Genomic DNA, 10,556 nt, shown 5'->3' with positions numbered 1-10,556 from the left:
GATGAAAGAAATAAAAGCTGAAATAAATCATTCTCTCTACTATCATTCTGACATTTCACATTCTTAAAATAAAGTGGTGATCCTAACTGACCTAAGACAGGGCATTTTTACTAGGATTAAATGTCAGGAATTGTGAAAAACTGAGATTAAAATGTATTTGGCTAAGGTGTATGTAAACGGCTGCATGTATGTATGTATGTATGTATGTATGTGTGTATATGTATGCATGTGTGTATATGTATGTGTGTATATGTATGTGTGCATGCATGTATGCATGTATGTATGTGTGTATGTATGTGTATATGTGTGTATGTGTGTATGCATGTATGTGTGTATGTGTGTATGCATGTATGTATGTATGTATGTACGTACACACACATTATGTTCAAGTTGTTGGCTACAGTTCAAAAGCAGGTATGTGTACGGTTACCGTTGGCGTCGGTAATTATGTTTCATAGTAGGCTACATGAGTTCAAACGATTAGTAACTGGTCTACACTGTCCTACCAAGCAAAATACTATTCTCTACACTGCCCTACCAAGCAAAAGACTATTAACTGGTCTACACTGTCCTACCAAGCAAAATACTATTAACTGGTCTACACTGTCCTACCAAGCAAAAGACTAACTGGTCTACACTGTCCTACCAAGCAAAATACTATTAACTGGTCTACACTGTCCTACCAAGCAAAAGACTAGTAAGTAACTGGTCTACACTGTCCTACCAAGCAAAAGAGCATTTGGTCGAAAATGAGTTGACATTTTTTATACATTAAATACATGCTTGATCATGTGGACAAATATCCTGCCTCCATAGTGTTGAGGTGGGGGGGGGGGTCATGTTTGCAGTAACTGCAAAAAGTTAAAGCGAAAACAAGCAGTGTCTACGGTTTACCTCGGTGTCTACGGTTTACCTCGCTGTCACTGAGCTTGGGGCTGCAGTGTCTACGGTTTACCTCGGTGTCACTGAGCTTGGGGCTGCAGTGTCTACGGTTTACCTCGCTGTCACTGAGCTTGGGGCTGCAGTGTCTACGGTTTACCTCGCTGTCACTGAGCTTGGGGCTGCAGTGTCTACGGTTTACCTCGGTGTCACTGAGCTTGGGGCTGCAGTGTCTACGGTTTACCTCGCTGTCACTGAGCTTGGGGCTGCAGTGTCTACGGTTTACCTCGTGTCACTGAGCTTGGGGCTCAGTGTCTCACGGTTTATTCTCGCTGTCACTGAGCTTGGGGCTGCAGTGTCTACGGTTTACCTCGGTGTCACTGAGCTTGGGGCTGCAGTGTCTCACGGTTTACCTCGGTGTCACTGAGCTTGGGGCTGCAGTGTCTACGGTTTACCTCGGTGTCACTGAGCTTGGGGCTGCAGTGTCTACGGTTTACCTCGGTGTCACTGAGCTTGGGGCTGCAGTGTCTACGGTTTACCTCGGTGTCACTGAGCTTGGGGCTGCAGTGTCTACGGTTTACCTCGGTGTCACTGAGCTTGGGGCTGCAGTGTCTACGGTTTACCTCGGTGTCACTGAGCTTGGGGCTGCAGTGTCTACGGTTTACCTCGGTGTCACTGAGCTTGGGGCTGCAGTGTCTACGGTTTACCTCGGTGTCACTGAGCTTGGGGCTGCAGTGTCTACGGTTTACCTCGGTGTCACTGAGCTTGGGCCTGCAGCGTCTACGGTTTACCTCGGTATTATTTGTTGTTCTTCGCTGATACAAGTATCAAACTATGACACTAACAGCCACACACAAATAAATATATTACAAACACACGTTTGGAAATGTATTCCAGTGGGTGTAACCAAGCAAGAAGGCAGTAACTACCGTCTAGGGTCAGAGGTCACGTCGAGGTCAGGGTCAATATCAATATATAAAAATAAAAAAACTAATCGTAAGACAACAGATTACCACATCTCCACAATGATCTGTCTACAATTCATTTCTCTCAGTTTGGCTCTATGAGCAGTTTGCTTGGTAAGGCAGTATAACCGTCTTTACAGTCCTGGGTGTGGGGACGCTCAGGTCTGGACCTGTTTGTCCCAGACCAGCACTAACACACCTGAATCAACTAATCAAGGGCTTAAATGAAATCAGCTGCGTTAGTGCTGGGTTTATTCGAATCAAGTGGGTTAAATCACGCCGAACTGGAACAGAAATACGCAGTCCTGTGGGTCCATTGTGACCAGGTTGAAAAACACGATCGTACAGGGGTCATATTCAGAAGTTGTGATACTTCTTTCAAAACAAACAATATCTGAAGGTAACATCCCTCAAATGAACTCCTCTTGGAGAAAGGGACAACCTGTTTGATCATAAATTCACACAAAATGTGTACATTTGTATCAATAAAGAATGATTCATAAATATACATTTTAAAAAAAGGCATCTCTCATTACTCACGGTAGTTGTTCCCTAGTTCTCTTCAGTTTTCTATAAAATTGTCTACACATCTAATGTAACCATTGACATGTATTGCCCATAATAGTTGAAGGGAAATTGTAGTTTAAAAATATTAGTGGCTTGTATTACACTACCTTTTGTTTCATTGCATTCACAACTTATTTCTTTTCATTTAATTGTGGCAATTAATTTAATAAAAACAACCTGGGATGTCAGATACAAAAGCTTAAAATCGGGACTGCACACGAGGAGTCAGTTCATTGACAATATAATCAGCAGTTCAAAGCCTAACAAATACACAGCTTTAAAAAAAAAAAGTGATTAAAACAATAACAAAGCCCTCACCTTTTTTGGGGTAAACGGCTTAGGGATGGAGCTGGAGGAATGCAACCACTCTCAGAATTCATAGAAGGAACTACGGATGAAAGAACTGATCATCCACGAGATGAAAATGATGGTTTTAGTCATGTTTTGAAGGAATAGTGTTGCGTTACAATTACATTGTTTACAAACAAGCTTACTGTTTATTTTGTGGTTCTGACGGGTAGAGAGTTGAACTAAACTCATGAGGCATTTTTATAAGTTATATTTTTCAAGAATCAAATGGGTTTTACAGATCTCCACTTTAATTTCCCCTCTTCATTAATAAAGACATCTGATTAACAGGGCTGGGTAAAGTCCTCCAACTCTGTACTCAAGTGAATGTACCGCTTGTAAAATAATTTACTTTACTCCAGTAGGAATAGAAGTAGACAAAACATGAGTAAAGAAGTATTCACAGAAAACATTGGGTAGACTAAAATGCTTCATTTTCTCTGACATGTCACATCGCATATGTAATGTACATCCCTTTTGCTACCAATGATGTATATACATCCTGGATTGCTGATGCGCGGATGAATTCAGAAAGAGTGGGACATCAAATAAACCGACAGCTTAATCCTGACGCGTTTACATCTTGGTCTGAAAGTATCCAAAACTATTGTCACTAAGAGAAACCACATGATCAATAAACTAACTCCCTTCATTGGTGTGACATCATAGAGGGAGGCAGAGCAAACTTCAAAACAGGAAGCTCACCCGGCGAAGCACACCATGATCAGTGACAAAATCAAAACCGAAAAAACAAAATCTGTTTATAAAACTGTCAAATAATGCACTGTGCCAAATTGTGATGTAAATGTGCATAATATGTACTGGTGCATGAAAATATATTTTAAAAAGGCCCCAATATTATGTGTATTTATTTATTATTTCCTTTAACAACCATAGCTAGCTAAAGCGGGACAGCGCGGAGGTAGCTAAAGTGGGACAGCGTGGAGGTAGCTAAAGAGGGACAGCGTGGAGGTAGCTAAAGAGGGACAGCGTGGAGGTAGCTAAAGCGGGACAGCGTGGAGGTAGCTAAAGTGGGACAGCGTGGAGGTAGCTAAAGTGGGACAGCGTGGAGGTAGCTAAAGTGGGACAGCGTGTAGGTAGCTAAAGTGGGACAGCGTGTAGTAGCTAAAGTGGGACAGCGTGGTGTAACTAAAGTGGGACAGCGTGGAGGTAGCTAAAGTGGGACAGCGTGTAGTAGCTAAAGCGGGACAGCGTGGAGGCAGCTAAAGCGGGACAGCGTGGAGGTAGCTAAAGCGGGACAGCATGGAGGTAGCTGAAGTGGGACAGCGTGGTGTAACTAAAGTGGGACAGCATGGAGGTAGCTAAAGTGGGACAGCGTGTAGTAACTAAAGTGGGACAGCGTGGAGGTAGCTAAAGCGGGACAGCGTGGAGGTAGCTAAAGCGGGACAGCATGGAGGTAGCTAAAGCGGGACAGCGTGGAGGTAGCTAAAGCGGGACAGCGTGGAGGTAGCTGAAGTGGGACAGCATGGAGGTAGCTAAAGCGGGACAGCGTGGAGGTAGCTAAAGTGGGACAGCGTGGAGGTAGCTAAAGAGGGACAGCGTGGAGGTAGCTAAAGTGGGACAGCGTGGAGGTAGCTAAAGTGGGACAGCGTGTAGTAGCTAAAGTGGGACAGCGTGTAGTAGCTAAAGAGGGACAGCGTGGTGTAACTAAAGTGGGACAGCGTGGAGGTAGCTAAAGCGGGACAGCATGGAGGTAGCTAAAGCGGGACAGCGTGGAGGTAGCTAAAGCGGGACAGCGTGGAGGTAGCTAAAGCGGGAGAGCGTGGAGGTAGCTAAAGAGGGACAGCGTGTAGTAACTAAAGTGGGACAGCGTGGAGGTAGCTAAAGTGGGACAGTGTGGAGGTAGCTGAAGTAGGACAGTGTGGTGTAGCTAAAGGAGGAAAGAGATCCAGTCTACATTAGGGACTTCTGTACGGAGGTTAGGCAGGACTCTCGATTTCTTGTCCTGACAATTTGTTTATTATAATACTGTTTTGAGTGAGTTCATAAAAAGCGTGACACTTCGCATCTCTGTCTCCAGTGACATCTTCAGACATCCGTCTTATTTTATCCTCAGATGTTTCCTGATCACACAAAATGGAATGGTCATTTGGGTACAATTAGGACTGTAATAATGTTGTCCCATTTCATCTCACCTGCTGTCCCAGTCTACCAAATATGGTTTTGACCCATGGTCTACGCAAATGGGTGTGTCATGCCGCCTGTGAAAATGAATAATATATATTTTTGGTGATTAGGGAGCGTCTTGAGGATTTTAGAAATGTATCATGTGTTGACCTAATATGCTGGATAGATGTCGAAAGAGGTGTTCCACTTATTCCAAATGCACCCTATGCATTGGCCAATGGCAGGATTTGAAGCCTCCAGTCGGCCATTTTGGCATTTCCTAGTAGAAGAAGTCCTCCATAGGAATGAATGGAATTCTTCAGTATTTCAATTAATATGTTTCAAGGACAAAAGTATTTAGTAACAAAAGTAACATTAATACTTTATAAAAAAAAATATATACTTTAAAAGAAAATGTTTAGAAATGTTCATTTTTTGTTTAGCTCACATAATTTAAAAAGTATGCATTAAGGTGTCTGTAATATAATAAATGTGGCAAAAACACATGTAGACATTAAATAAATGCATTTCTCTAAAACATTTTACATTGGTGGGGGGAAGAGTGCCTCGAGGCACTGTGGCTTCAAAACAGCACCCCCTATCAGTCCACCCCCTATCACCCCCTATCAGTCCAATGGTGAAAAGCCTGGATTGCTAATGTTGTGTATTGGCCATTGAGAGGTTTTAAAGCCACCGGTCGGCCATTTTGGTACTCCCCCCGTAGGAACAGTCCTCCATGGTAATGAATGGAATTCTACAGTATTTCAATGAAATGGGGAAAAAGGACAACATTACATGCATTTAAGTATTTTTTGTTGTTTCAGGACAGTAACATTAGTACTCTCTATAATAAACACTTTTTTTTTTTTTTTATAATTGTATGTGAAGTAAACAAAGTACGCATTAATTAAGATGTCTGTAATATAATAAACGTGACAAAAACAAAATGTAGACATTAATACATGCATTTCTATAGTTACAATCTTTTTCCTTTTTTTACATTGGAGTACCAAGATGGCTGCACAGTGGCTTCAATACAGGGCTCCATGTCAGTCACCTAGGGTTTATACACATCATTGGTTGCTACCAAAGGAGTAGGAAAAAGTTGTCCCTGAACTCTGATCCAAGATCATTTTCACCGGTTTTTTTTTTTTTGGTCCCCCAATTGTAAAGGTTAAATTGGAGAAGAGGGATTTGTGACAATAAGGAACATCCACCCAGCACACTTCCACTCCCCCCCCTGTATTTCAGTCGACACGCTTTCCTATAGCTACACCATACAAGCTGAGGATTATGATCCAAAAGAGTGCAACGCAACTAATACAAGCTTACAACCATGAATAGTTCCCCCATCGTGTGTAACAGCCTCAGACTAGAACAAAATCACATTCTCCCTACAGCTTTCTGATGAGGTGGAAATGTAGAACACCCCAACAAAAATACAATATCACTTAGTGAGATGTACAAGCTATAAGCAGTAATGTTCAGGTGCTCCATGTAGTATTTATATGTATTTGCATAACGTACACTTATGATCAGATGAAACTGAACAAACTAATTCCTACATAACCACACAGCCAGCAGGCCACTGCAGGGAGGTATTGGGTAGAAGAGGGAGGGTCTATCCTTACCCAGGTCTCAGATTCCCCCCAGCAGAAGATCCTGTGGTGGAGCTCCACCGTGGGGCCCACAGGCGGTTTTCCCTCCTTCGTTCCTGCCAGCACTAAACGCCAGTGTCCACACTTATCCCCCCCGCCCCACACACACACACATCACAGTGGCCAACAGTCTTTTTTTTTTTTTTCCCTTTCTGCCCACTAAAACATAAAACTGAACCTACAACATCACATGAGAACATTATTGCCTTGTTTCCTTACTGTTGAATAAAATGTTTTAATAAATATAAATGTAGGAATCTTTCACTGCAACTATGGAAAGTACATAACCTAATCAAAAATAGTTTGATATGGCCTGAAAAACATAGAACTAGTGTCAAGTCAGTGATATTGTGATCAGCTGAGAGTCCTGGACATTGGCAAAACATTGTTTCAGCTCACCCTCACGTCTTTGGCCCACCTCATGACAGCCCTACACGGATGAGCACTGCAATATTGTAAAGCAGTAAAAGATATTATCTGATAAATCGCAGGAACAAACATAATGCACTAACTGTTCTGCTCTGACGACCAATTTCAGTTCCTTTGTTGCGACTTGGAATTGTGATCAGATTAAATTAGAGCAACTACGGCTCGTTCAGTTGTTCCTGGGACTTGATCCCCAAAATATCATGACAGCAATCCGGTAAATGTCCAATGGGAGCGTCACCTTTACCTGTCAGCCATTGGTAGGTTCCTCAGTACAGTCCCAGCGAGGAGGGACCTCCGATGTCCACGTCCCAGAAACACTCACCTTAGTGAGGCCTCGTGAGACTGACGACGACTGACAATGTTGTCAGCTGGTGCCACAGATTGGGACTACAAAAAAGATTGCCCGTGCAGGTGTCTTTGTGAAAGCTTGATGAGGGCTAACAGTATCTTCAGGGTTCACCTCATTCACCTACCTGGGTGATAACCTCAAGCTGTTTGGTTGGCTAAAACAAGCTGCCAGTTAAGACTAGTTGAGGAGCGTGAGAGTCAGTTTCAGGGTGGAGTGGGTTTCAGGGTTAGACTGTATGGTCATGATACTGAACTAGGAGACATGAAGTATTTTGAAAAATGTTATAAAAGTAGTGAGCATCAAACCTTTGTTAAGCAACATTATGCAGAATACACATCTAGCAACTACGCACTGTTTTTTTTTTGTTATAGATTTTAATTAAAAAGGATGTTTTAGGCAGGTTTCACAACTTATTTTTTTAACATATATATATATATATATATGCTGTTGATAAAATATTGTAGTAAATTCCTACCTTTTCCTGAAAAATGTTCATATAGCAAAGAGGACATTTAGAGGAGGTGGTTCTCTTCATTCTAATGAGCATGTCCCAACCCTGGTTCTGAAGCAGGGCCTAAAATATAAAACAGGTAGAACGGGTAGAATTTGGCATCGGAGGGTAAAGGTGTCAGCATGCTTCAGTTCGGCTGGTGCCTTAGTATACATTTCCCGCAAAAATAGTCCGAATTAAATCGAAGACCATTTAAGAAATCTGTCATTAAAAATTGACGTTTTTTTTTTTTTTGCCGAGGAGATTTTAGTCGCACAATTTTACATCTAAGATGTTTGGTGCAGTATTTATTTAAAAAAAAGTACATGAAAACTAGTCTCTCACTGCATGACAAAAAAAGTTTAGACTCCATACTGTCGTCTAGACACCCCTTCGTCGGTGATTATTCTTCTGCATTTGGCTTGCCTCAAGAAAAATGTGCCCGAACAACACTTACCGAAGTCCAAAACGTCATAATATATGCACAAATTCTTCCAAACTGTTTCGGCTGGGAAGAATGAGGACGCCTTATGAATGTCTAATTCACCAGCCATGTTGGCGGGTGGTCACATACAGGACTCTATAGTGCAAGCATTTCATACAAATAGTCAAAAAGTCAAATATGGGCACGTGCAAGTAGTAATTTATAGCAGAATAAATGCTGCAGTAGCTGTTTTCAAAGTATTTCAGCGATTTTGTTTCATATCTGGTAATGCACAAAGAAATATGAATCGTAACGTTATAGCTAACCAACCTCGCACAGCAACTCTGTGTGCACTGTGAGTGAAGTGCTGAGAGATTCGTTTTTAGAAGTAATGCTCATTTAACTACTAAAAGTGAGACTCTGGTCGTGTTTTTTGGATATTTACATTGTTTTGTTCACCACTGTTTCAATGTTTGAGTTTGCTTCCACTGCTAGCGAAGAGAAGTCGTCGCCCTCTACTAGTGAGATTGTCACAGTCATTCCAAACGATTAGATTCCTACTCCTTGCGCCCGTCGACTGCCAGCGTCGACTCACATTTCTGTGTCAAGCGTTGATTCCACCAGGAACCGTGTATCGGTAATGAAAATATGTAGTTATGCTATTATAATAGGGTAAATCGCAATTATGTATTTAGTCATTTCTTGCGAAAAGTTCACTAAATTACAGTCTATCAATGACTAGGCTGAGCTGGTCTACAAGCAACAGACCGAAAACGGAACACACACACACACACACACTAGCGTTTTTCATAGCTAAGAGAAAGAGGAGGAGAGCCAGCAAGGGAGAGAGGATTGGTGCAGACAGTCGGAAACGTGCTCATAGGCTGCATCTCGCAATGTCTGGTCTAGCAATGCGTCGTAAATTCACCAAAAGTATATATTAGGCTATCAATGAGTATGTGGCTAAGCTATGTTTCATAGTGCTAGTGAATTGATGTGGATCACCAAATAGAGTTTAAAATTAGGCCTAAATGTGCAATAAAAAGTATTGTGTTTATAGCTGATTTAATGAAACCCTGGCTGGCTGTTGATGTCCTGGTCAGGGGGCTCTCCAACCCTGGTCAGGGGGCTCTCCAACCCTGGTCAGGGGGCTCTCCAACCCTGGTCAGGGGGCTCTCCAGAGCCCTGGTCAGGGGGCTCTCCAGAGCCCTGGTCAGGGGCCCCCTGGTCAGGGGGCTCTCCAACCCTGGTCAGGGGCCCCTGGCAGGGGCTCTCCAACCCTGTTCCGGGAGAGGTTTTCGCTCCAACCCCAGTTGTAAGTAACCTAATTCAGTTTATCAACCAGAATCAGATGCACTAGATAAGGATTGGAGTGAAAAGCTATAGGGATGGTAGCTCTCCATGAACTGGGTTGGAGAACCCTGTCCTAGGCAATAGATCGCAAAGCTAGGCATCCTCGCAAAACTTTTTCAATAGCTCAAAGTGCAAATACAGTTCAGCAGCTCAAATCAGCCAGGGAGGGGGGGGGGCATTGTTATTAAGAATGACACCTACCATGGATTGCTAAAATAATGATTATGTTCACTCTTCATCAATTTAAATATTATGGGGATATCTATACATTTGGCAGAACAAGCACAAGTGTTCAGTGTAGCCTATTATCATATAGACATGACGTAGAAATAGCTTCACGCCTACAATAAAAACCGCCAAGCTTCCGTCACGAGTCAATTAAATAAAAATAATAATAATTACAGGGGTCAGTTTGGAAAAACGAATCGTGTGTGAATGGTCCTCTGGAATAACGCTCGATTGGATAATAATTACATAACCAACGTCTCTAGTAATACCCATCCAATAGGGCGATATGACACGGCAAAGAAATGGTTTATCAGTTTAGAGTGCGCCGCATCATCCCATGGGTTTCTGCCAAGGCTGCACACAGCAGAAACATCACTAAAATATTCTAGTTCCTACACATCACCTTTAAACAAAATAGGCCTTTTATAGGATAAATTGATGAGCAAACGGACAGCATTACGCTCATGCCAGTCCTCTAGAATGCAGATGTAGTCTTCCTAGTAGGACTCTGCCATAATGACGTGGTGTGTATGTATCCGTTTCGGCGTGTCCAGCGAGAGTCAACTCCTTGGACTCCAATCACAGGTGTTGGGAGTCGATTCCAAAAACTCCTGAGAGTCGTGCGCCACTAAAAGGCACAGTGATTACTTGAGCGACCCCGTTACCAAGGTAACCTTAAAGGGGCAGCTGAACATTTGTCTCATCTGTGACATTTTGGTTTAAAGACTCAAGACCACAA

The sequence above is a fragment of the Salmo salar genome, chromosome ssa20 (assembly GCF_905237065.1).
Source record: "Salmo salar chromosome ssa20, Ssal_v3.1, whole genome shotgun sequence".
NCBI classification, from domain to species: domain Eukaryota; kingdom Metazoa; phylum Chordata; class Actinopteri; order Salmoniformes; family Salmonidae; genus Salmo; species Salmo salar.
The sequence above is the reverse complement of the archived record's forward strand: the minus strand, read 5'-3'. Positions refer to the sequence as shown.